Below are 26,878 nucleotides of genomic sequence, written 5' to 3'. Positions count from 1 at the left end.
GCATGTGCGCGTGCACGCGTGGGATTGGGGGGGGGGGACATTTTTCTTGTAAAACAAAGGGGGGCCTAGCAAAACAAGTTTGGGAACCACTGTACTAAGGTATGTTGGACTAAGGTTTCCTAGTCAAAACTGGCTGAAGGAAAAGAAATTACTTGCATATATTTACAACTGCTATTCCCTTTAGAGACAAAATGTTAACATGTGCTGTAATATAAATAAAAAAAATGACCACTATACATTTAAAAAGGAAATAAAAATACAGAAAAAAACAATGCAAAGCTAATTCCAAGAATGAGAATCTGTACATGTTTTATGCAATATGTCTCACCTTCCGCACCATTCTTGTTTTGGAATGCAGCTGCCCCTCTGTTGGTCTTCCTTGGTCTCTTGTGTTCTGGGGGCCTCTGGATGTCTGGAGTTTTGATCTCCTCCACACCTGCTTCACGCCCTGGAGGACGGGGCTGTGGCCCCCCCACACCCTCTAGCAGATTATTACATGAAGGAACCTTTTAAAAAAACAAAAAACAAGCGCGTCCATGCTCACAGGTGTACACACGGGTGATCACACCCACAAACTACACCCTTTTTGGCTCCTACCTCAAAGCACACTGTGTTCTGTTGATCTTATGTGCTGCACAATAATGTTTAACATTTAGTATTTACTGTCATATTCCCATATATCATTGTGATGTTGTTTATTCTATTACTCTTGTTCTCTTCTGCTTGCTTTCTTTTTTCTTTCTCAGCAGGTGATCCAGGTGATTGATATATGCATTTTTTTTTCTCTGCCCGTTCTGTTGGTTTTTGTCTTTTGCCCTTCTCCCCCGTCCCTCTTCTCAGCTGTTTCTCTTTCCCTCTTTCTTTCTCCCCTTCTTTCCCCCAGTCAAGTCTGTCCCGTATTCAGTAAGTGAAAATAAAATAAACAATAAAAAAAAAAAAAAAAAAAAAGGAATGCAGTTTACCTGAATTGATAACAACGTTAGGAGACAGCTTTGGGTAAAAAGTGTAATAGAGGAAGGGTAGTCGGATATTTGGGAAAGACAGTAGCATGAGACATGATACTGAAAGAAAGAAAAGGAGTTATAGAGAGGTATAGTATGAAGGAGGCAAGTTATGTAGGAGGCTGAAAGAAAGCAATGGACGGGTCAGTGTTAACTGCTGTAGTCTGGCTTTCTCACTGAGACCTATCACAACCTATCAACTCACTCTGATGGAACATACACATACACACACATGGCAAACCTGGTGATGTGGACAAGCCAAATGGAGAGAAATAGTGGTTCTGTAAGTGGCTTGGAGATAAAGAAAGGGAGTGTGAAGAAATTGTTTCAGATCAGGGGGCCAGGATCATACACTGGTGCAAGATCATACTCGTGACTAGGTGTATATAGGTGTACTTCAAAATGTGGACTTTTTATTTTTGGTAACTTGCACTTGCATTTGTGTTGTGGACTTGCAAGCACTTATGTATGATGCAATAAAATACAAATGGCTCTATGCACTGAGGCAAAAGGTTCAGCTGTGATTTTGTATTGCATTTCCATAAAGTTGGACAAAAAAGAAGAGTCAAGGCTGATGTAGTAGATTCTGATTCATCATCACCCACCCAGGTGAAACCCATGCAATGGCCATGAACTGAACCAAAGAATTTCATTTAATATGAATTTATCACTTCTTAAGACCTATTGACAACAATTTTCAATCCACCTCTTGTATTATTTGGCATACCTCAGCCTTTTCTGCCTGTTTGCCTTCCTTACGAATGTCTTCTTGACATCCATGTTTCCACTGACCATTTCTGATGAGGTTTTGATGAACAGTAAATAGATGAACTGAAAGTTCAAGTGCTTCTCAGGTCCTGTGCCAGGTTTTGGCTGGACTTTTTTTCCTATTTCTCAAGAAGATGACTTTCAGATACTGTTTATGTACTGTAGAGAATTTTTAGGCTTGCTACTTCTTCTTTTGTTCTCCTCAAATCTTTTAAGGACGTACTGCACAGGATGCTGAGATATGCTTTTGGCTAATAGCTCTTTGGGAATCACTTTGTATTTCATGTTTAACTGTGGCATCTTTGTCTTTGGCATTGGCATGTACAAGGAAAAACTTCAGAAAGCCTGGGGAACTATTGCTCATTATCACTTTAGAAATCACCAGAAAGTCTGGCTTCTTGGAAGCAAAATAGAAAGAAATGAGTGGCGGCACACTGCTCTGGAGTCAACAGTGCACCAGTGCATTTAATTCAGGTATGATCTAGCAACAAGATGTGTCGAAAGTGCGGACTTGAAACTATATACCAGTTTTTAATCCTTATTGACAGTTTGATGGATGGTCAGTAGTTCTAGTCCTCAACCATGAAAATAGATTAAAGCCACAAAATAACCATGCTTCTGTTATCTATGCCTTGGACACATTTTACTGTAAAAAACACAGAAGTGTTTCAGATAGTATGATATGCTAATTATTTTGTTTTTAAATAGTTCATTAAAAAGCAAAAATGTGTAGAATTTAGTGTTATGTTTTAGATTGTCTCAAAATATATTTGGGATTCATTGTTTTAAGTTTGATATTGGAACGCACCATTTGCTAGCAGTGGTTGGTGCTGCTCTCCCAAAGTGGATTAGCATTAGGGTTAGCATTAGCACATATGACGACTTAGACCTCAGAGGGTTAAAGAATACTTATTTTCTTATATTGAGGAATAGTGGAAATTGATGCATCAAACAACATTGATGCCTAATCTGGTGCTTTTACTCCATTTAAACAACATCACACAAAGAAAATGGAATTAAAAATGCAACATCTTTAAAGAACAGTTTGGAGATGCTGTAACAGCAAAGCCAAAGTGACATTATCATGCTCATACTCATACACTGAGAATTACACAAATGTTTTCCAAAATGTAGAAGGTTTATTGTATGTTTTGCACTGTAAGGCAGACACAAATTTGAACAGACATGTGCATTATGTCTGTTCAAATTTGTCAACTTATCGCTTACTATTTTGTAAGATAAATGTTTGGAGATGTATCTTTGTGGTTATATTATAGGCTGCTGTGTTTAGATAGATCCATCCCTTCCTCCCTTCTAATCTCTAATCCCCTGCACAGCTGGGGCACAGTGTGCTTGTCTGTGTGTGTGTGTGTGTGTGTGTGTGTGTGTGTGTGTGTGTGTGTGTGTGTGTGTGTGTGTGTGTGTGTGTGTGTGTGTGTGTGCGAGTGTGCGTGTGTGTGTGTCTGAAAGAGTGAGGACGTCTTGTTTGATGATATGTTTTTATGCATATATAGGCCATCATTAGCAGTTTATACAAGACAATAGAAAATGGTTCTGACACCGCCAGAGAAATGTATTTCTAATACTGCCACTATGTTTGGTCTATTACAAAGAGATAAGGAACCAATCAAATTTTTTTATTTTAGTGCAAATCCAGTGTTGCAGTTAAGATGTGTACAGAAACACCTGGCAATTACAAAGATTAGTTTTTTTGTTGTTTTAATTATCAGAGGCAACTTTTATACTGCATTTCAAAAATTTGAAATTTATGTTATTATTACTTTTTATTATTGTATTTAAAAACTTAAAATTTTGTACGTTAATTATTCAATATATGGTATCTGAAATATGCGTTTATTTTAGTCATTATCTCATATAAGTTTTAGCCACATGATTATAAAAAAATAAGAAATTCAGCATTTCACCTTACTAGAATATATCATTTCACCTGTCGGTCTAGTTTAGTACTTATAACCACAATGGACTGGCATTGGGGATGGTTGCTGATTTTATTTTTTTTTTCAGATGACAATCCCCAACACTCTCCAAAAGGAGCAGCAACAGATGGTCAGTGAAAGGATTGCCATTTCACAGAGTGTTGTATCAATGTGTAATAATTTACTAAGTTTACTGGAAGAGAAAAGTGTGGTAGAAAAGGTACACAGGCAATAGAGATTACGCAGCCTATTCAGGAAAGAAGTAATTTAGTTCAATTTAATTCAATTTTATTTGTGTAGTGAGAAATCTCAACAACCATCCCCTCAGGGCACTTTGTATTGTAAGGTCAAGTCCCTGCAATAACACAGAAAAATCCCCAACAATCATATGAGTCCTAAGCATCCCAGAAACGACACAGAATGTCATAAAGTCAAACATAACTTTTAAAAACACCAGTATAGGATCATAAGGTCCTGATGGTAAAAACAAATACATTTCCGCAAAATGACGTCACTTCCGGTTCCGGGCAGGTCATGGCGGGCATGCGATAGTTCGCGCTGATGGACGTAGGAAGTGTTACAAACAGCTGATCGGATCGGCAAAGCCTGTTTCTGGAATATTATGTTTTTGTTGCTGCAAATGCTTTTTATGCAGTGGAAGGAAACTGTGACCTAGGGCAAGCTGATGGCATAAGATGTAAGTACAACTCCTCTGGTTTCATATGCAAAAAAAATTATTGTGCTAGCTTACGTGGTTGCAGTGCTACCGGGATTTAAAAATAGTTGCAAAACGGAGCGTGCCCGCTTCCACCGGCTTTAAAGGGTTAATAGGAAGAAACCTCCAGCACAATCAAGCTCAGGAGGGACAGCCATCTGCCATGAATGGCTGGGATTGAGGGAAGCATGTTCCAATAAATCCAGAGTCAACACAACGACCTACCAGAGCTTCATGTTTCCATGTGCTGATGAGATTTATGGAGATTTCTTTTTTTTTCAGTAGTATTTAGCACCTCACCACAGTGCCAAAGCTATTACCAACACCAAGAATACAGACAAGCTGAAGGCCCTACAACATAGGTTTCTACTTGCTACATTCAAAGCACTTTATAAAACATGTCTCATTCATACAAACACTTTTTTGTATATCTAAGAGTTGTCTATCTGAAATTCACTACTCGTGTTTCAGCATCGTTCACAGAGAGCCACAAACAGCACCTATACCTCACCTCCATGTCATTCTACATGGGTACAATAAAGTGAAGAATCCTCAACGTATGTTTAGTTAAAGTGAAGTTGGACATTTGTCAGAAATTTACATTTCTGTAAATATTTTTCCCTTTAATTTTTTGGTTTATCTTATCAATAATTTGAGGTACTGGATTTAGATTTTTCATGAGCAATGAGCCATGATCAACAAAATAAAAACAAAGTATTGACATATTTAGTTTTACATATTACAATTTTACCGGCATTAATTTCCAGTGTCTTAGATGAGTTTCACCATGAGTTACACCATATTTTTCTGCTCCACCAGTCTATTTCATGACTGTCATTCGTCCCCAGTGTATGACATGCATTTTGTTGTTTTAGCTTACCACAACCTTACCTGATTTTGCAACAGAAGTTGCATGGTGTGTTAAGGACTGCATTGCAGGATAAATAAATTAGATTTTAGAATTTGGCGCTTAAACTCAAGTAATGCTGTCTGTACATGCTTACTTTAAGCTTACCTTATCAAAACTTAAATGATCTCACGCTTCAGATTATTATTTTCAATCAAATTTAGACTTGATAAACACTAAAGTAGGTGTAATGAGGGCATTTTGAATATTGACAGTGATTTCTCAAGATAAAAAGAGCGTTTGTAATTTTGTTGATTAAATGCAGTTCATGATTAGTAAACCAAGGGAGACATGGTAGCAGCTTCTCTTCATCTCTTCTGCATTCTGTTTGGTGTTTGTCATTCAGTAGAAGAACTGTCTGCAATTTTATACCTTTATCCTTCCTTTCTTGCTATTTTATCATTATCCTCCATTAGAACTGCGGTCAATAATACATTTTCTTATTTACAGCCCTACCCACCTTGACAAGTAGATTAGTACTATGTATTCCCCCTAACAATATAAAATTGAACCCAAAGACCCAGGCACTTTCTTTCCTCTGTACTGTGATAGCTAGTCTTGATAATACTTTATCCCACCAGCCAAGGCAAAGCAGTTGTGTTTTGGGGGACTGATAGCTGATCCCAGGGTTTACTTATCCCAGTTGTAATTTATTATTTAAAGATTTAAAATAACACATATTGTTCCATTAATTTCAAAATATGTTTAAATAAAACTTATAACTTAAATGCCTGTAAGCGCATTATAGACAAATGATTGGGATTGGAGGAAGAAGAGGAAGTGTTTTTGGCTCAGTTTCATCATGACCAGAGAGAGAGGTTACTCAACAGTTTTTCATTCCTCAATGGATCTCAGTAAATTAGTCCAACATCTTTACCTCTATCTCAACATAATTACCTCGGACCAGTTACTCTGATGTGCAGTCACTAAAGTGGCTTAGCAGATGAGACTGTAATGGGACAGAGAGTGAGAGTGGGAGAGAGACAGAAAAACAGATAAGAGTATGCCTGTGAATCAGTATCTGTATGGCAGCGTGTTTATGTTGTGTTGGTTGGACTGGAAAGCAGAGCAGATGGGTTTATAATGAGGAAACAGAATGATTCTGATAATGATGACCAGATAATTATACCACATCTGAAGAAGGCAGGAAAGCAGTGGGGGAGTGGAAGTGGTGGTTTAAAAACAGGCTGAAATGGATGAGAGAAAGAAGAGTGCATTTACACAATGAGGGGTTAAGAAGAGATGGATGTGTTTCATGAGAAATGTTAAAAGCGTAGAGTAAAGAAAATGAGATGAAAGCAGGACACTCCATTGATAGAAAGAACGAAATGTATTTTATTATAGTTTCAAGGTCTGTTAGGGTCCTATTTTAAGTTGAGTAATGCTCACCTCCCCTGTACTGAATACTGAATATGTTTGAATTTTTTGGTCTTGGAAACCTTTCAAAAAGACAGATTAATTTATTAATGCATTCTGTGCAGGTCCATAATTAAGCTACTTTGGATGCATACCAGTCAGACCAGTTTCAACTACTAATACTAACACCATCCCAGCTAATTCACCCAATTCATCTGTGAGTCATAAAAAAATATTGAAATTCAATATACAAGTTATATTCAAAAGCTATATTATTAGTTGATAGGATCTGTCAAAAGGTTTGATACCCACCAGCTCACCTTCACAGAAAAAGTGGCAAAAGAAATATAACACCTATCCTTTTTATGGTTAAAGTAACACAGAGTTCAATAAAATGTAAAACTGCATATGTGTGTTTGTGTTTGTGTGTGTGAAAAAAATATATACATATATATCTGTATACATATATATCTGTATATATATATCTGTATATATATATATATATATATATATATATATATATATATATATATATATATATATATATGGAAAAACTGTATTGGAAGACTTCTGTCATTAGTCGTTTCCTGTCTCATTACATCTGATGAAGGAGTTATAATGATTTGCATGGAATGCGGGAGGGTTAACCATTACCTGTAATCTGAGATTTTAGCTAACTATTCCTACTGTTTCCACTCTGCTCAGTTTGCCGTGTTAGACTCTGAACTTTGAGGAAGCCAACATTCTCTTTTTGAGTAAATAAAATATACAGAGTAAATATTGAAACTTGAGCATAAGTTGTTATATCTTTTTGTGAACTTTAAAGACGTATACTGGTAGTATCAACTGGCTCAAATTTAGAGGTTGGTTAAAAATAAACAAGTGATTTTATGCAATTGGACTCTGTGATTCATTATATTATATAATTGACCAGTTTACTTTGCACCTGCCAAAATCACTTACTAAAATATCCAAACTGTATTTAATACAGGTATTCCCTTCTTTTAGTCTTCAACAGTAAACAGTAAAGCTTGAAGCTTGTACGTGAGTATTATTGTTTTAATGATTCTAATAGGTTGCTCTAGGCCATAGAATTAACAGATCCCCGAGGTCTATTATCCTGGCCAATAACATAATTTTATGCAAAATTGGCATTTTACCAAGTGCAAGGATCAATCAAGGAGAGCTGCTGTTAATGGGTGTGGCTGGTGGCTAAACTTAATTAACAGGGCTGCTCAGATGAGTTGGGTCATCAGAGGTATGGAAACCGGATGTAGGTAGTTAGAGCTATGCGTGTCTCTGTTAAAATGGCTTCCATTTCCTATTAGAATAAGAGTATTAAGATCTGACCCTTTTGATGGAGAGCTGTTCCAAACTACCTGTGTAGTAGCCATCACATATCCAGGCACAAACACATGAACACCTCAAAGATGCTCATTTTTATACGTTCTACTTTATACACACACTTTGCTTCTTCCCTGTCTCAGTCATGATCCTACACACCCAAAACCGCACGCATATATATGCACTCCAACTCACTGACAGGTCATTTTACCACCATCTAATGTATCTAGTGCAGAGTGCAGATGCTAAATATAGAGGAAAACTAAGCAGAATATCAATGGCTCTCAAGATCCTACAAAACAGCCGAGCAGTGATTCAGATAAAACAATAAGGCAGGTGCAAAGCATGAGACCGAAAAATTATTAATGGTAAGTCTGAAATAGGTTTATCTTAAAAACTGCCTTGTTTTACATGTAAAGGTGTATACGGATAATAAACAATTTCTAATAAACAAAGGGAGGAGTATATTTCCAAATCCGATGTGGAAAATGTGTCAAGCTTTTTAGAATGTAATTTAAAATGCAATGTATCCATGTTAACACTGATTTATAGTGAAACACGTGACTCATGTGGGTCTTTTACATTTCAAATAATAGATCTTGTTGTTGGTAGGCATCATCATTTATTTCCTGTACTATCTATTTCAAAGTTGGATATTTTTTTAACCTTATAATATTATACTCAGAATTATAGTAATTAATAACAGTAATTACCCTAAATCTAAGACAACTCGGGAAGGAACATATTATACAGTGCTATAGGATCAGGTTGAATTTATTCATTCAGTTAGTGTTGTGACCTTCATTTATTGTTTTCTGTTCTCCTCCATTTTCTATGTATTTGTTTCATCATTCTTTGTTTACGCTAGGCATTTGTACATGAGCACAATTGCACATGCTGTTGAGTTATGATGAGCAAAATAAACACTGCCCTTTGAAAGGTCAGAGAATCTAAATGACGGCATGAAATGAAACACAATAGATCCAGCCAACACGTTCCTGTTTATTTGAAAAGCAACCACTACATTATGGGAAAATTAAGGGATGAGTGATTATTTGACAAGATTCTGGGAAATCTGGATTCCAGAATTCCCGAGCCCTTCATTAGTTGTTGATGTCAAGAGACTGCTGTGAGTTTGCACAGTACTGCGTGCAAGGAAGTAAGAGCTACACCTCATAAAAAAAGGAGCAAATTAAACAACTGAATAGCAGAATTCTGTAATTCAATGGGCTCTATTTATAATTAAATTGATAAGATGAATTAAGTAATTCCACATTACTAATTATAAATACACGCTGGGAAATTATTACTTTAAGATTGAGGATTATTTTTACCTCCCCTAAGACTCACCAGAGTTAACGCATTTTCTGGTAGGATTTTTTTTTTCCTTTTTTGCCTATTAAAATTGTCTACTTTCAAATGAACTACACTGTTTTTGAAAAGCTGCTCAGCTAAAGCTTGCTATAGTTTTCTCTACCTCATTTAAGCAAGTAGCACCAGATGTAAGGGCTATCATAATGCAAAGTATCCCCTTGTGTATTATTGTTTTGATTGTTTTGATAGTAGAATACAGTTTTTTTTTAAAGAAAGCAAAGAAAAACAAAACATGTTTAGCTTAAAAGGCCACATAAATAAAAGGAGGCAATCCAAAAGGTGTTTGTGTGTGTATTCCTGTTTAGACGGCTTTGTGAGGACCAGAAATTGGTATTCTACTATACTTGTGGGGACCAACAGTCACTTGTGAGGACACACAAGGTCCTCACGAATTTGAAGGCATTTTTGAGGCTCAGAATGTGGTTTTAATATCAGGGTTACAATTAGGTTATGATTAGGTTTTGGGTAAGCAGCCAGGGAAAGAATTATGTCAATTAGATGTCCTCACTAAGTGAGGTAAACAAGAATGTGTGTGTGTGGGGGGGTGTTCATGAAATTACATAATTAATACTTTAACTGTCAAACAGCCTTTGTTGTGTGTGCTTGTGTGCTGTCAGGTAAACTGCAACACTGACGTGTTAGTCATGTTGTGCATACAGAAAAAACTTCGATGCTGTCGTTGCTCTTTGACATGATGTTTCAAATCAAGAAAAAGCTTAGTATGGTATTTTAGCTTTTTGGTCTGCATTCTTCCATCTGAAGAAAGTCAGGTTGAGTGTCTACAAAATGATCAGTTGTCCCACCGTTGTGTCACATTGCTGTTCCATGTCTTAGTGATGAGACGCCTTTGGGCCTGTGATGTGAGTAATGATTTTCTAATAACCTGCAGCTTGTTAGCTCAGCTGGCTTGGGAACTGACTGCCAAAGTGTCTCCGTCCTGTTTGATGTGTGCGTCTGTGTGTTTGTGTACACTACCAAAACACAGAAGTATCCACTGTCATTTTCAATTTGATAACACTTTGATCAATGTTGGACGAATTGTTAAAAAGTGACATAATTTCTGCATCGCTGCCCACATTTTATTATGCCAAAAGTATTTTTAGTTAAAGCATTGAACATTCACATCACGCCCTGACTTCTAGGCTTGTGTTCGTCATGGATGTAATTGGTAACTTGATGTTGTGTTTTAGAAAGCTTTTGGTATAGATTAACTTTGAGATAAGTGGAAAAAAATATAGGGTAGCAATGAAAGAAGTCCTCCCTCTTATGACATGAAAGAATTTACTGTATATTTAACTTATAATGGCTGAGACACAGTGTGACTGAAGATGCTTGTTAAAGTATATAATAGGTTTACAGAGTAGTCAAAGTAAAGCTGTGGGAGGTTTTATATTTCACATACCCGCATTAGATGGTGGTAGGTTTAGACAGTTAAGCTTCCCACCATGGTTTTTCTCATTTGTACTAAAAACTGACACATGCAAAAGGTAATCAATATTTTCTATAATGGCAAATGGATTGTCTTTAACTACTGTCACAGGAAGCTTTAGAAAATATTTGAACTGCCTCCCTCTATAGCATGAAGAAAATACTGATATCCAAGTAAAATATAGTAGAGCTTCCTGAAAAGGAAACTAGTTTTCTACTTTTTAGCTCTCCAGTTCATAGAGTGTGTTAGTCTATACAGTAGTATCAATTAAATACATGCAAGTATTTAATAGATTCCCATTCATGATCCATTAAGGTTTAACCCTACTGACTTGGATCATCCACAGCTGTTTCCTGCACTGCTACTTGAGAATGACATTTGTAGTATTGATATGACATTTCTTAAAGGTGCTTTATACAACATTCAGAATCACTGGACTACAGAACAAACAGACACACTGCTGACATCTATCCCATCCTTGTACTGGATTTCTTTTTTGTCCTGCTTATTTCTAATAGACATTACTGAGCTATTGTGACATCACTATGAGCTTTTAAAAAAAAAATCATATATAGTGTATAACATTCTAAATACAGGTAAATTAAATGGAGAATAGCACCCGCTTCTCAGTTAGACACATGGTGTGAAGCAGAGAAGACACAAAAGTAGGAGACAGAGAAGCGATGATCTCTTTAAAGACAGCAGCAGAGACTCCAAACACTGAGATAAAAAAAAGGCGCAGTTGATTCACTCATGCATACATTGCAAATTTCAAATATGTTTTTGATGTTGTATCAGTGTTTAATATCTCACATATAAAGCTTGTGAAAAACTATTTGATGGATTACTATAATATGTGGAAAACATATTCATGCAAACATTTCCATGCTAAGTTTTACTCTGGATTTGGGGATGTGTTGTGATTGCTGATGTTCACAAAGGTTTGCGTGCAGCACATCCCCTTACTGGCTCCTGAATAGCCCTTTACCTCAGACACAGTTCAGTGTCAGTGTATGCGGCTACTAAATTAGCCAAAATAGAACAACAAAACTGATGCCAACAATTACCCCAGTGAAACCAACAACTGATGGCCAATCGCCATTGTGTTTGTCGATTTGCCCCACTGGCATCCTAAAGTGTAATCACGTAGTAATTGCAGATTATAATTAGCAATTATTCATTCATACTTCTCAGTAACTTACTCAGCTACAATTCTATGAACTAGATGTTTCATAAAGGCTTTAAATTGTCACCAATGTCAACTTTGGGGATATCGCTATAAACATTTGAACTCTAATATTGTCTTTTTTTTTTTATTCTTTTCAACAGGTCTGTGGATCCAGCTTGCTGTTCTGTCTTGCTTTTCTGTCCATCTACCTGCCACCTCAGTTTATCTTCATGTTGAGTCTTAAAACACAGAACACCAGATAGAGGTAGGCATGGCTTTAGCTACAGCTTTAACTGGTATTTGTTGTACTGTAGAGTTTTAAAGTGTGCTAACTGAGGTTGCAAAAGCGGCTCATTTGGGAGCTGTGACACTGTTGTTTTGCTTTAATTACACCTGAAACATACATAAACAGTTATTGCCAATTAACTTTAATAAAACTTTAATGATCCTCTGGGAAATTGGGTAAGTATAGGATATTACATTAAGCTCTAATTGATATCATTAGAACACGCTCACACACACACATATACATCCATTTTTGTTAGGTTTGCTAAATAAACTTCAGCTGTTTTATGGTTTCTTTTCCTCATACTTTCAAGTTCAGCAGTAAGTGAGACATGCTGCAAGCCTTGGTTTTCTTATGCATAGTGAATGGGAAAACAAGTAAAGTAATTTGTGTGTGTGTGTGTGTGTGTGTGTGTGTGTGTGTGTGTGTGTGTGTGTGTGTGTGTGTGTGATAAGAGCAGTGTTTTTTTTACTCCATTTTTCTCTGCCTGTATTGCAGGCATATTAGGCACACTGCTTTAGGCAGTCAGACAGCTACGCCAAGCAGGGAGACTGCCCTTGCTGGCCCTGATACAGGATAGAAGGACTATAGATGGATGGATGAGAGATAAATAAGTTTTCATTGTAAAACATTTGCAGATGATTAGCTGCCACATGTCTGCCTTTATCTAAAATTCCATTATATTTTTACATTATATACTGTCTTTTACTAGGGTGTTTGTGCTTAACAGAAGCATAACCTCAGTGTTTATTTATTAGTTTTTGTTTTTAGTAGCAATGATTAAAAACATACTCTGAGCACAGGTCAGTAGTCATTCAGTTGCATCCATCAGATTCCTGTTTGTCAGTTGAAATTCACAAAGGACAGAGAGTTGTCTTTTAAAAGGATACTTTTGAAGTCCCTGAGAGAGATCTATGTATGTCTGGGTTTGGGTTTTTTTTTTAACATAATATTGGTATAGTTACTGTTATGTTTTCCTTTATTTGAGGATGTCTTGTTTTTTTTTGTCAGAAACCAAGCCAGGAGAATTTTTTAAACTGTCTGGGATTGTTACCAAAGCACAATTACTGTGGATTTTATGGAATGGTTTTGTCCTTTGGATCACTAGGGACAAACCAGAAGTTATCAAGACGAACATGACAAGCTATACAGGAAAAGCTATAAACAAGTAATTATAGACCTATGATTATCCATTCTATATATTGTTCAAATAGACAGCATTTAAAAAAAATATAGGAACACTTAAAACACATCACATCTGCATATTTCTTGTACATTTTTTTAATGTTTCGTTTATTTTCGTTAGGAAGATAACGCTCTTGCAAGGCCATTTACCTTTTTGTATAACAAATTGCTCTACATTATTTTTTTAGTTTTGCACGGTCAGCTAATTTAGATTTTATACACTGAATAAGAAATGTTTATACCATATAAAAGAGTCAGCAATTTTGTGTGAATGCAGTAGTCCTATGATGATTAATTTTTATTGAGTCATTGTTTAACATCAAAGCCTATAGGGACAAAGTATGCAGATTCAGTTCTTTCTTTTGACTTGCTGGTTGTACGAGACATAGAGTCAGACAACTTACTTCTTATCTGCCTAATTACTTTTATGACACACTCTAATGAATGTGTCCTTAAACCATGTGATATCCATACTTTTGGCTATTTTTACCTATTACAAAACAGGTTTCGCTTTTCTCAGTGATCTTTCTTCTTACATCTCAAACACCATAATGTGCTGTTTGCACCCATCCTTTAAATTACTGGCCATAATTGACTTTTGTCTTCAGAAGCAGGCTTGACTCTGCTTGACTACGATTCCACTGAAATCAGTAGTATCTGTCAGTTTGATGGGCACGTCCATAGCCTGTTGAAAAAAGTTTGAGCTTATAAGGCTCAGAAGCCATTAGCTTCTACTTTGTGCGTGCATTGTGGATAAACATGTGTTCTTTAATTAGACACCAATGGGAGACTAGCATGCAATACAAGCTGCACCTGGCACTGCTTTTACTGCTCTGGGATCAGTTTTGAGGTGGACATTGTGGAAAACAGAGCTAGTATTGACAAGTAAACAAGCACTCATGTTAACAGATAAAGTTTCTATTACTGATTACTCCTTTAGCAAGCTAGCTAGGAAAAACTCATTGATTGAGAAGGGACACGCTTACCAGAAGTTAAACAGGTGTAATTATAAAAACATAAATAACATAAAATAAATAAATAGTAAAGGATGACTTGGTGGTAGCCCTACTGTACGACAGACTGGTGACATATACAAGATGTGTAATAGGCTCAAGTCCCTGCTGTATGTGTGTGACACTTTAAATAAGAGCATGTTCTTTACTCTCAAAATTGCCATGAAAAAGTACATTCACTTTATATTCTCCAAATTCTCCTACATGAATTGTTTCCTAATGCAAAAGTAATTAAACAGATACTATGGAACACCCCATACATTTAAAATATGATGTAAGGCAAGAGGCTATACCTGAATTAATGCAATTTTATAAATGCAAGCCCTTATTCGGATAATTAGACCACCAAAATGAAACTTGAGGAAAAAAAGAGGCAAATTTACACATAGTTTAAAAGTATAATTATTTTATTGCACAAACCAGGTTTATTTGCTCTTTATCAGCAAATATGTTGGGATAAATGATCCTGTATCTGAGTTTATTCAGCTGTATCATGACACAGCCTCATTTGGGTTTTTTTGTCTAGAAGTGTGTTAGTCTGTGTGCTAAACTGTGACCTTTACTTGGTGGAGAGGCATGTCTTGCACTTTGTCTTTATCCATACTTGTAGGTATATACAACATGCCAGCAGATATCAGAGCAAAACTTAATAGATTTCCCACCCAGAGACCTTAGATAAATAGAGAATCTAAACATTCTATTGAAGCTGAGAACCATGACAGCCATGTAATTCCCTAAGCTGCCTGTGAAAGCCATAATATTCATATTTCTTCATAGCAATAAAACCATATTACCATATGAAGGCCATAGGATAATATTATTATCAGCCAGCTCTCTGAGTGCCTCTCTCTAGTGGCAAGGATCAGTTCAAAGCACAGCCCAAGGCATGTGTGCATGTGTGTAATAGAAATCATGTGTGTGTGTTTGTATATATGTGTGTGTTTGTCTCTGTGACTCAGGGTGTATGTGATCAGTTCCCTGAAGCGACAGCTGCACACCGAGCTCCTGAATGGAGAAAGCTTCTCTGTAATGACTACCAAGTGGCAAGCATGTCTCTCCCCTTTCTTTCTACGAACCATTTCCTGATATTTTGCGTTTACCTTTACCTCTCTCATCAGTGATTGCATGCTGATCAGCTTCCTTTCTCAATGTGCCTGATGTCCTCTTTTCTTTTACTCTTTCTGTCTTCTACTCTTTCAGTCTTCTCATTTGTGCTTTACTTTTACCTTTTACTTTTCTCCTGTAATAATATTACTCTCCAATCACCATAATCCTTAAATTAGAACTGCTTGGTACTGCTATCTGCAAATTGAGACACATCTTTCGCCACCAAACTTGTATAATACCTTGAAAAAGCAGACGAAAGAGGATGAGGAAATGAGGATAAGAACAAGGACAGGTAGGAGCAGATGGAAGAAAGCATGAGAGGAATCACGGAATGAAAAAAAGAGTGAAAGAAAACAGATATATGGTAGATGATGGATAAAACCGTATATCAGTCCTTTTTTACTCAAAGGCCATGATATCAGAAACCTGCATTTTCATCCATAGGGAAATAGGTAGATGATTGTCTTCGTCACAGTTTCATGACTTTAGCTAAATCTTGATGCTTAAATCTTGCAGTTAGCTCTTTCCAAGTTGATAATTAATTTAGCAATGAGCATTTTCTAAAGAAACAAAAGATAATGTAGTTTAATAATGTCCTTTGCAGACAATGAACTCCCAGTGTGTCCATGTTGTAATCTGGGATCTTCCTTTCAGCATTGTGGTATCCAATCCAGTATACTATTCATTATAGTAATAATATATGGTAATCCATTTATATTTTTAGCTTGGGCTCCTGATTGTGAATGAATTCTTGTGGTTGATAGTGCACATATTTATATATTTGTTCTGGTTATAAATGAAACACTATGGAGGCGTGGCTTCTGTGACCATTATTTTTGGTTTAATGATGCTGGTGATTAGTACAAAATCCAGTAACTCTAAATTTTGGTTATTTCACTTTTCATAGGTCCCCAGTTTTGCTCCTTTTAATATGGCTATCCCTGTTCTAATGCCAAATTGCTTATACATCTTTGTATTCCCTTGATGGCAGAAGTCATGTTAATGTTGTTTCTGTCTTTTGCTATTGCATGATTAGCTTTTGGGGATGGAATTAGGGAGTAAGGGTAGAAATGATCCTACTCAGAAGTAGATGAGAGAGAAAGTTTGAAATGATACAATTTCACATTTTTAGTTTGTCAAAGCTACTGCGTCTCATTATTACAAGCTCCACTCCACCAGAAAATCCAAAGTAAGAATAAAAAGTTAATGACATATGCAGCCACATTGTCTAGTGTTTGAGTTTACACAGTGGACACTGTTTCTTAGCATAATGGTAAGTAAAAGTATAATAAGTTAAATGTGAATTAGAAATTTTTAATGCAATTAAATTACAAGTTAAAGTTGAGAATTATTAAGTAAGTAATTGAAGAATAGAGTAACAAAATGCTATTGGTGTTAAGTAGGTATAAAACTGAGAAACTATAGTGTGTGTGTGTGTGTGTGTGTGTGTGTGTGTGTGTGTGTGTGTGTGTGTGTGTGTATGGTTAGTATTACAATAAACCAGATGCCATGGTAGTATTACAGCACAACAAGCACTAATGCACTGTCCGGGCAGCCACAATCATCTCATTACATATTGTACTAACATGAGAGAACCAAATGTTACAAAGGAGAGTCCAAGAACCATGCAAAGAAAAAAAGAGAGAAAAAAAACAGAACAGAAAAACAAACAAACAAACAGAGGATGACTATCACATGATGAGAAAAAGAGATTAAAAAGTGAAATGTTAAGAGAAAGAAATAGAAACAGGACTCATGTAACCAAAATGCCATTAGCAAGTGTCTGTTACTTTCCCCAGCTCAGATTTGTGAAATCTATCTCTGTGTGTGTGTGTGTGTGTGTGTGTGTGTGTGTGTGTGTGTGTGTGTGTGTGTGTGTGTGTGTGTGTGTGTGTGTGTGTGTGTGTGTGAAAATAGAGGTTGGCCAGGACGACGTTGTTTATCATCTCCTATATAGGTGATGACTTTAACCACTCACATTCAGTCATGTTGCATTAGTCACACAGACCTAAAACGTGTACACCCAGACCAGCTCAAGAGTGGTTGCCAGACGTTGCTGGCTGATGTTGGGCGAAATCAGTTTACATGAAAGATGCTCAGTTGTCTGCAAACACTCAACATTTACTTAATACTGTCCAAACTATAGTGACAGTTGAAAAAAGTGAGAAAACCACCTTTAAATTAGAAGTTGTGCATTTAACTCCAACCAACCCATTTCAAAAAGCAACATCTTTATACCAGGGTCTGCCAGAAACTTCCCCAATCCCTCACCACCTCCTGGCAATCACCAGAGGGCCTCAGACCACTCTCTAGGCTTGTGTGACCGAGGCCTAATGGGTTAGAAAGAAGTCAATCCCATTCCTCTTGAGACTATAATAAAAAAAAGAACATATGTAGTTATGTTGGATAGATGGAGGGATGGATGCATTTAGTTTAGGCAGAAAAAAACCCTGCCTAACTAACTTCCTATCTAACTTGTTTGATTATGAAGTTTCTTTACATTTCACAGACAAACAGTTAGATAAAAGAAATGCATCTAAAGTATCTAATTGAGAAATAACACCTGACAATGGAGCTTTTCAATGAAACTACATTCCCTACACTTGATATAACCTTGAGCTTTAGTGACACAGAAAAAGGAGGTGATCAGAAATGCCTCAGTCTTGCCACAACATAACACAGCAACCTGTGATGGTTTTCAGAAAGATCATTTTTAATGTGCTGTATGGCTGTATTTGAAGCTTGGAGTCATGTGGTACATTTAACTTGCACAGTGCAGCAGGCATTGTGTATGTATGTATATATGTATCATCATAGTCACTGTTCCCAGGGGGGCATTTGCTTTCAACATATCCGGTACTTTGACAGATTTGAATTACCTGTCAGAGGACAGGTGTCTTACCTTTGAAGAGACAGTTCATCTCAGCCAACTGAAATTCCTTCAGTTCTGTAAATTACTACATATTTCTTAAAGCTTATTAAACTGAAGTTAAGACCCTCTTACTGAACTCATTTGATCATTAGCATCAGAAATATAATGTCTGCACATGTAATGATCACTTACTAATGGAAAATGTGAATGCTTTCATGATTATCACTTTGAAAAGAAAGTACTCTACTGGACACAGCCCTCAAAACTGTACTGTTACTAGAAGGCCTAGGATGTTCAGGATGACAGTACAGTAGGACTCAAATAAATGCACAATGATCTCTCTGTGCTCCCTGGGAGACTCATGTGTCCTTCAAAGACCAGAAATTAATCATTAAAGACTCATTCACTCAGTAACTATAAGTTCAATAAAATATTATGATTGAAGTCTGCAGACTGCAATATGAATCCAAGCTGTGCCAAGACTATATGAAACTTGAAAATGTGGTTGCACTTCCTGGTTGAACAATGCATGTGACCTATTCACATCAGCTCCAAGTTGAGTTTATTCAAGTGTCACTAAAATGGTCTACAAAGGAAAAAGTACATATCTATAGAATACTGTAGAAACGTAAAAATTTAAGCGTAGAAATTTTACCTCCTAATACTCTAACTCTTTCACGGCATGCATCTTTAATTTCTCTTTGCTATTTGGGCTGATTGGGACCTGATGAATATAAAAACAAAGAATTCTGAGAAAAATGAGATCCACATATGTGGACATTTGTTTTAAAGCAGTGGCAGTATAATGTCCTCGTAAGTGGACATCAGGCCCTCGTAGAGCAAAACCTATTGTTTTGGTCTAGACAAAATGTGATGTCCACATATGTCGACGCCAGCTCCTAGGTGGTTAATAAAACTTCTGGATAGAAAAGTATTAAAATGACTCTTGTGGCAGACTCTGGCAGAGTGTGGAGTAACGGCTGAGTGTAAAAAAAAAAAAGGCTGAAAAATAAGTTTAAAAGAAAAACAGTGAAATAAATTTTTTTGTCGTTTCATTCAAATTAAAACCTTGCATTTTGAAATAGTAATCTGAGGACTTAGCAATTACAAAATTAACTACTACAGTAGATCGTTAGCTCCTGGACTCAGTGTAGAATAAGCTAATTTTCCCAAATTATTATTCAAGACATTAATTTGTCACAGAACTTTTAATAAAATTAAAACAAATTTAATTGGAAATAGTTTTTTTAATTCCTTTTTTCAAGGAAATAACACATGTGACATTCTAGCTGAGGCAGCTGCTGCCCTGGCAAGGAGAAGAACTAGAACACATTTTCCAACTCATTTCAGAGAGTGAACAGAACAGTTCATGGGCTACAATAATAGTGATGCCCACGGAGGAAGTGTCTCATTCATCTCTTGTTCTCCTCCATGGGAAGGTCTGGGTCAGCTACAGAGCAGCACAACAGGGCCATCAGGAATTCAGTTTCTCCCTTTGGTAGGGCGGATCCTTGCTATACAGAGGTTGCGCCCTCGTCCCTCAACCTGTCTGTCTGTCTGTCTGTATAGATAGATAGATAGATAGATAGATAGATAGATAGATAGATAGATAGATAGATCGACTGTCTTCATAAAAGGCAGCAGAATTTTAATTTCAGTCTTTAATCAAAGAACCCATTTAAATAACACATTTAAACCCAGCTGGGGCTCTAATAGTTTAACTGATTAACTGCATTTTTTTTTGTTTCAATACTCTGGAAACTGCCAAACTCTTATATGCACTTTGTGATTCAAAACAAGCATTTTTCCTCCACTATATATCTTTTCATCAAGGTTTTACTAACTGTTAAATGACATGTGATTTTGTATCAGATGAAAAAGAAAGCAAGCTTGGTTGTGCGAAGAGGGACTCTAGAGGGAATCTGGATATACTTTAGGGGGTACCTCAAACTGATAAGAAGCGATAAAATATTATTTTGTTAAAAAGGTTGGGATTGATTCTCTGATTGATCTTTAGTTGTTTTGAAAAATAAATAATGCAAATAGTATCTCATACACAAATAAACAGTGTACCACTGCACTGCTCGTGTACTTTGAATGCCACACAAGTACAAGCTCTCTTTTTTTCTGTCTTTTACTCTCATTCTATGACTCTCTCTCCCCCACGTTCACCCTTTCTGACGGCAACACTCCAGATTCATTACTTGCGAGATCTCCAGACCAATCTTGTACTTTCTCACAGCCCCCATACACACACTCTCACTACACCCCCACAAGCATAACACACACATACACACACACGTTCTTCCCACCTCCTCACTGTTACCATCTATGTGTCATTGGCTGTTGCTTAGCTACAGGCCCCCACCAAGTTATTTGCAGCCAATGAAAGCTTTGCCTTCAACGCTGGTTTTGACACATAACCCATTCTGGAGGAGCACTTTGTTTTTGCTATAGCTTTATCTCTTTCCATTGCTCTTGCCACAGTTTTCACCTATCCTTCATTCACTTTCTTTCATGCCTTTCTGTGCCTTGATTTTAGCTTTCGGCTTTTAGTTTTACCTTTTTACTTTACTTTGTTCTTTCGCTTGATTCAGTGGGAAGAAAGCATAATGGGTTTTTATTACTGAGGAGGTGACATGAGAAAAGACAAATAGGTGTATATGAGGTGCAGTTTTGTTGCAGTGACAGCTGACATATTGCTGACGTGAAGGTGTAAAGTGTGCACTTTTGCCATCAATCATTGTAGTATTATACAGAGATTAAGCACAGGAAAGCATTGCACAATGACGTGTTAATGGTGAGTACAGATGAGTTTGTTAGTAACCCAGTTTTCTCAATAGAGCAAAGTTCGCAGAAAGTTGATTCTGTTCATCTGGACGTAGCGTTTTTAGATACTAGGTCCAGATGAACAGAATGAGCTTTTTGAGATTTCCCCACCTGGGTGATTGAGCATGCTTCAAGACAAAAACATGAAACACACACCAAAGGGCATCTGAGCACACACACATGCACGCTCATACACATACACACATATACATGCACATACATTTCTGTGGTTACACAGGACGCCACAAAGGCATGCACTTATGTACATGAACACTTATGCACTTATGAGCTGTAATGGAAGTATTTTTCTACTGTCTATAGTAAACACTATAGTAAAGAGTGCATGCTTATACGCCCTTAAATAGATCCTTAAGCAAAATTACATGTGTTAATTATTCAAACAGACATTCAGCTGCACTATAAGCAGTCAGTAAGCACATGTGCAGAGGCACACATGCGCATGTTCATGCTTTAGCACACACACAGTACATTACACACACAAGATGCTCTCCAGTGATTCTGCAAGAATACTGACAGGGTAATCCATCTCCATTGCATGGTGCAGCGTACTCTAGGAAAGCATGGTGGACACAGGATAAGTGCAGGGCCTGAAACACAGTATAAGTGAGCATACAAGCTTCGGCAGACATATGTGCACACAGGCACAAACCCACTATTATTGGCATAAATTGATACTTTGCAGATATTGACTGATCCACGGGGAAAGCTAAAGGCTAGGCCTGAAACGCTGATTGTGGGTGACTCTGCTGTAAAGGATGTACAAAGCATGTGCGGTAAGAACACTAAAGTCCTCTGCTTTCCTAACGATATGGTCAACATCCTGAAGGAGAGAATTCCTCAAATTGCAGATGAATATCCAACTGTGACAAACATTGCCCTGCATACAGGGTCAAACGATGTGTCCAAACAACAATCGGAGGTTCTGAAACGGGACTTTACTGGATTATTAAACACTGTAAACTCTCTGAATGCAGCTGTATTCATCAGTGGGCCTGTACCGCCGGTCAGAGGAGGAGACGAGAGATTCAGCAGGCTGTTTACACTGAATAAATGGTTTATATCAGCATGTGCTGACCACTCAGTGCATTTTATCAACAACTTTAATATTTTTTGGGAACGCAGGCATCTGTTTAAAGCAAATGGATTTAATTTTAACAAGTCAGGGGTGAAACTGTTCACCTCCAACTTGTTTTATTCCATACGTCATCCATCTGTGCCTGGAGCCAAGGCTGAGATAAACGAGGAGTTATCTCATAAAGAGGAACAAACAGTACTCCAAGAACAGACAAAGCCCAGCAGAAACCTTGAGGAGGAGCTCCATCTGCCCCCACCCGGGAAGAGCCTCAGAAAGGAGAGACATCTGAGGCAAGAAGAGGCAAGAAGAGGGGTCCCTATTTGCCTCCAACTCTCTCAACAACACCAACGACCAGGACCAGGAACTTCCCCAGTCCCCCAAACCCCTGACAGGCCATCACCCCCATCACCCTCCTCCCCCTCCCTTTCTCCCTCCTCCCCACACCTGAAATTCACTGAAGAGATGATGGAGCGGGTCAATGCTGGGCTCAGATCTACCCCCCGGCCCAATCCCTCTTTGTCCCCCATAAACCCCCCACCAAAGCAGCCAAAGGTTCGCCACCGAGCCCCACCCTCAACAGAGCAATCGAAGTCACATTGCCCAGCCTCGCCCCCCTTAGTTCCTCCTTACCACCTTCATGCTTTGTCTCCGCAGTCTGATGTGTGATGTGTGGAGGGTCCGGGCTGCGAGGATTATGGCAGTGGTGACTTTTCCCAGAAGAAGCTGGGACCCTGTTTACTAGAAGGTTTTAAAATTTCTGTACTTTTAGGTGACAGAAGGAGACATGTGGCCTGGTCAAAACACAGAGAGCTGCACTCTAAAAGATCTTTAAATATAGTAAACATACCTTGTGTGCCACAGACTGCTCCCAAACACGAGGGGACAAGTAATGCCTCTAAAACACTTAAGTTGGCTTTATTAAACATTAGATCTTTAGCTGGGAAAACATTTTTAATTAATGATTTAATCACTGAGCACAGCCTTGATTTTATGTTTTTAACTGAAACTTGGTTGGACCAAAATAACAGTGGAGCTGTTCTCATCGAGACGACCCCTCCTAACTACAGTTTTATCAGTGAGGCCAGGGTGAGCAGGAGAGGAGGAGGGGTTGCTGTCTTATTTAATGAATCATTTCAATGTAAGCAGCTATCTCCTGGAAGTTTTCAGTCTTTTGAATATGTGGCTTTACAGCTGAAGGCCCCATCCAAAGTTGTGTTTCTTAATGTTTACAGGCCTCCCAAATACTGCACAGACTTTTTTAATGACCTCAGTGAACTGCTGTCTGTGATCTGTGTTGATTTCGACTGTGTAATTATTGTTGGGGATTTTAACATCCATGTGGACAACCCTCAGGACAAAGGGACTAAAGACCTGAGTAACACTCTGGGCAACTTTGGGCTGACTCAGCATGTAACAGAGGCCACACATAATAGAGGACACACTCTCGACCTACTGATCTCCAAGAGCCTGAGCATTTCAAACATTACTGTGTCTGATGTGGGCTTATCTGATCATTACTGTGTTTTCTTTGAAAGTAAAATCTCAGCCCACACAAATATATCAACAGCAGTGATCACAAAACGGTGTATAACTGAAGACAGTAGTGAGATCTTTAACCAGGTCTTCCCATTAACACCTGACCTGTCCAAAGGTTCAGTCAATGAGCTCGTCAATAGCTTTAATGCAAAAATGTTAAATGTAATGGACACTATTGCTCCCATTAAGGTGAAGGTTATCTCTGGAAGGAAAAAGTCTCCATGGAGAAACTCCACACTGGTGAAAAATGAAAAAAGAGAGTGTAGGAAAGCTGAGCGCAGATGGAGAAAAACAAACCTCCAGGTTCATTATGACATCTATAAAGAGAAACTTCACAATTATAATTTACAACTGAGGAGTGCAAGAAGGTCCTACTTCTCTGACATCATCACTAAAAACAGCCATAATGCTCGGGTCTTATTTTCTACAGTTGACAGGCTAACAAACCCTCCTGTGCCAGTGGCAGCTGAACTTCATTCAACCATGGCCTGCAATGACTTTGCCAAATTCTTCACAGACAAAATCCAAAAGATTAGACAAGCAGTTGGTACATCAACAGCAGATCCAGGATATGTACTGTGTCCACCGAAAAACTGTTTAAACACCATCAAACAGTTTCACCCGATTAACAGCAAAGACCTGGAGGACATCTTAGGTCAACTGAACTCCTCCTCTTGCTGTTTAGATGTCCTGCCAACAAGTTTTTTCAAAAAGGTCTCAAAGACTTTAGAGTCAGACCTGTTACAGATCGTCAACTTTTCCTTAATGTCAGGTGTGTTTCCAGAACCACTAAAAACTGCTGTAATCAAACCTATACTGAAAAAGGACAATCTTGACAAGACACAAATGAAAAACTACAGGCCGATCTCAAATCTCCCATTTTTAAGTAAGATCATTGAAAAAGCAGTTTCTCAACAGCTCAATTACTTCTTAAAACAGAATAACTGCTACGATGCCTTCCAGTCAGGTTTTAGACAGAACCACAGCACTGAAACCGCTCTGACAAAAGTGTTTAATGACATATGTCTGAACACAGACAGTGGAAAAATGTCAGTCCTAGTTTTACTGGATCTCAGTGCAGCATTTGATACAGTTGACCACAACATATTACTCAAACGACTGGAGAACTGGGCAGGTCTTTCAGGAACTGTACTAAACTGGTTCAAAACATACTTAGAAAACAGGAAATACTTTGTATCAATAGGTAACTTCAAATCTGAGCAGACAAGTATCACATGTGGAGTTCCCCAAGGTTCCATCTTGGGACCCCCTCTGTTTAACATTTACATGCTCCCACTGGCACAGATTATAAAGAACAACAAAATAAACTACCACAGCTATGCAGATGACACACAAATATATATCACAATGTCACCAGGAGACCGAGGCCCTGTACAGGCTCTTGGTAAATGCATTGAGGAAATTAATGACTAGTTGTGCCACAATTTTCTCCAGCTAAACAAAAACAAAACTGAAGTAATAGTCTTTGGCGCCAAAGAAAAACGATTACAGGTCACCAGAGAACTTCAATCTATACATCTAAAAACCACAAACCAGGCGAGAAATTTGGGTGTAGTGATGGATGCAGACCTAAACTTAGAAAAACACATTAAGACAATAACAAAATCAGCTTACTATCACCTCAAGAATATTTCAAGGATAAAAGATCTGATGTCTCAACAGGACCTGGAAAAACTAGTCCATGCATTCATTTTTAGTAGGCTTGATTACTGTAACAGCATCTTTACAGGTCTACCTAAAAAATCAGTCAGACAACTACAGCTCATTCAGAACTCTGCTGCTCGAGTCCTCACTAAGACCAAAAAAGTGGACCACATCAGTCCAGCTCTGAGGTCTTTACACTGGCTGCCTGTCCGTCAGAGGATAGACTTTAAAATTCTGATGCTGGCCTATAAAGCTCTGAATGGTTTAGGACCAAAATACATCAGTGACCTCCTGACCCAGTATGAACCTTCCAGATCCCTCAGGTCATCTGGATCCGGTCTTTTATCAGTTCCCAGAGTCAGAACCAGACACGGAGAAGCTGCATTCAGCTTTTATGCTCCTTATATCTGGAACAAACTCCCAGAAAGCCTCAGATCAGCTGAAACACTGTTTATTTAAATCCAGGTTGAAGACTCACCTATTCTCAGCTGCATTTGAATAAAGCACCAAATCCACACTTTTAAGCTTAAATTTCAAAACTTACACTAACTACTGATCTTATCTATTTCTGATTTTATCTGTTTTGATTTTATATACTGTTTTGTTTGTTTGTTAAGCTTAAATTTCAAAACTTACATTAACTACTGATTTTATCTACTGTTCTGATTTTATCTGTTTTGATTTTATATACTGTTTTGTTTGTTTGTTTGTTTGTTAAGTGGGTTTAGAGCTCTGGGTAGCTCCCCAGCTGGGTCTAGACTGGATCTAGAGAGTATTTTAAATTCAGGGAATTTAAAATTGTGTTTAGTTAGTTTGTTTGTTTGTTTTAATCAATTTTAAATCATGCTTTTTATTTGTTTTTGTTTCTAATGTCTCTGTAAAGCACTTTGAATCACCTTGTTGTTGAATTGTGCTATACAAATAAATTTGCCTTGCCTTGCCTTGCAGTGGATTTTTTATTCTGGTTAATACAAAATTGAGGATTGTCCAAAGGAACAGATGTGGTGATGGTGGTGTTGATGTAGTGGCGATATACGAAAGGTCACACATGGGTTCCATCTATGTTTGTGGCAAAAGCATGACCTATAGAGTACAGTGAAGAATAAAGATTTCAAAAACCACTCACCTGTTTTGAATAATAAGGAGTTATTGTTTGGCGATTTTCAAAGCATTTTCATTCACGTGGTATTCCAGCAGTGAATTTTTGTTAATTCGCCTCTAAAAAACTTGGTGATTCAGCGGACTATATTGCACCATACAAATTTTAATGGCGTTGTTTTCCTGTCTTGC

The 26,878-nt window shown here is 37.6% G+C and overlaps 1 protein-coding gene across 2 annotated transcripts in view; it reads left to right on the top strand.

Moving 5' to 3' along the window:
• Positions 1-26,878, top strand: part of LOC146653983 (leucine-rich repeat and fibronectin type III domain-containing protein 1-like protein) — a 208,982-nt gene that overhangs the window by 73,380 nt on the left and 108,724 nt on the right. For both annotated transcript variants that reach the window (XM_085429513.1, XM_085429512.1), the window contains exon 2: positions 12,161-12,264. The gene's annotated coding sequence lies outside the window, so the exon portion shown is untranslated. The remainder of the gene's footprint in view (positions 1-12,160; positions 12,265-26,878) is intronic.

The sequence above is a fragment of the Rhamphochromis longiceps genome, linkage group LG14 (assembly GCF_057381845.1).
Source record: "Rhamphochromis longiceps isolate RC_006_pf linkage group LG14, R_longiceps_female_GT1.1, whole genome shotgun sequence".
NCBI classification, from domain to species: Eukaryota; Metazoa; Chordata; class Actinopteri; order Cichliformes; family Cichlidae; genus Rhamphochromis; species Rhamphochromis longiceps.
This window is presented reverse-complemented; position numbering and strand designations above follow the sequence as displayed.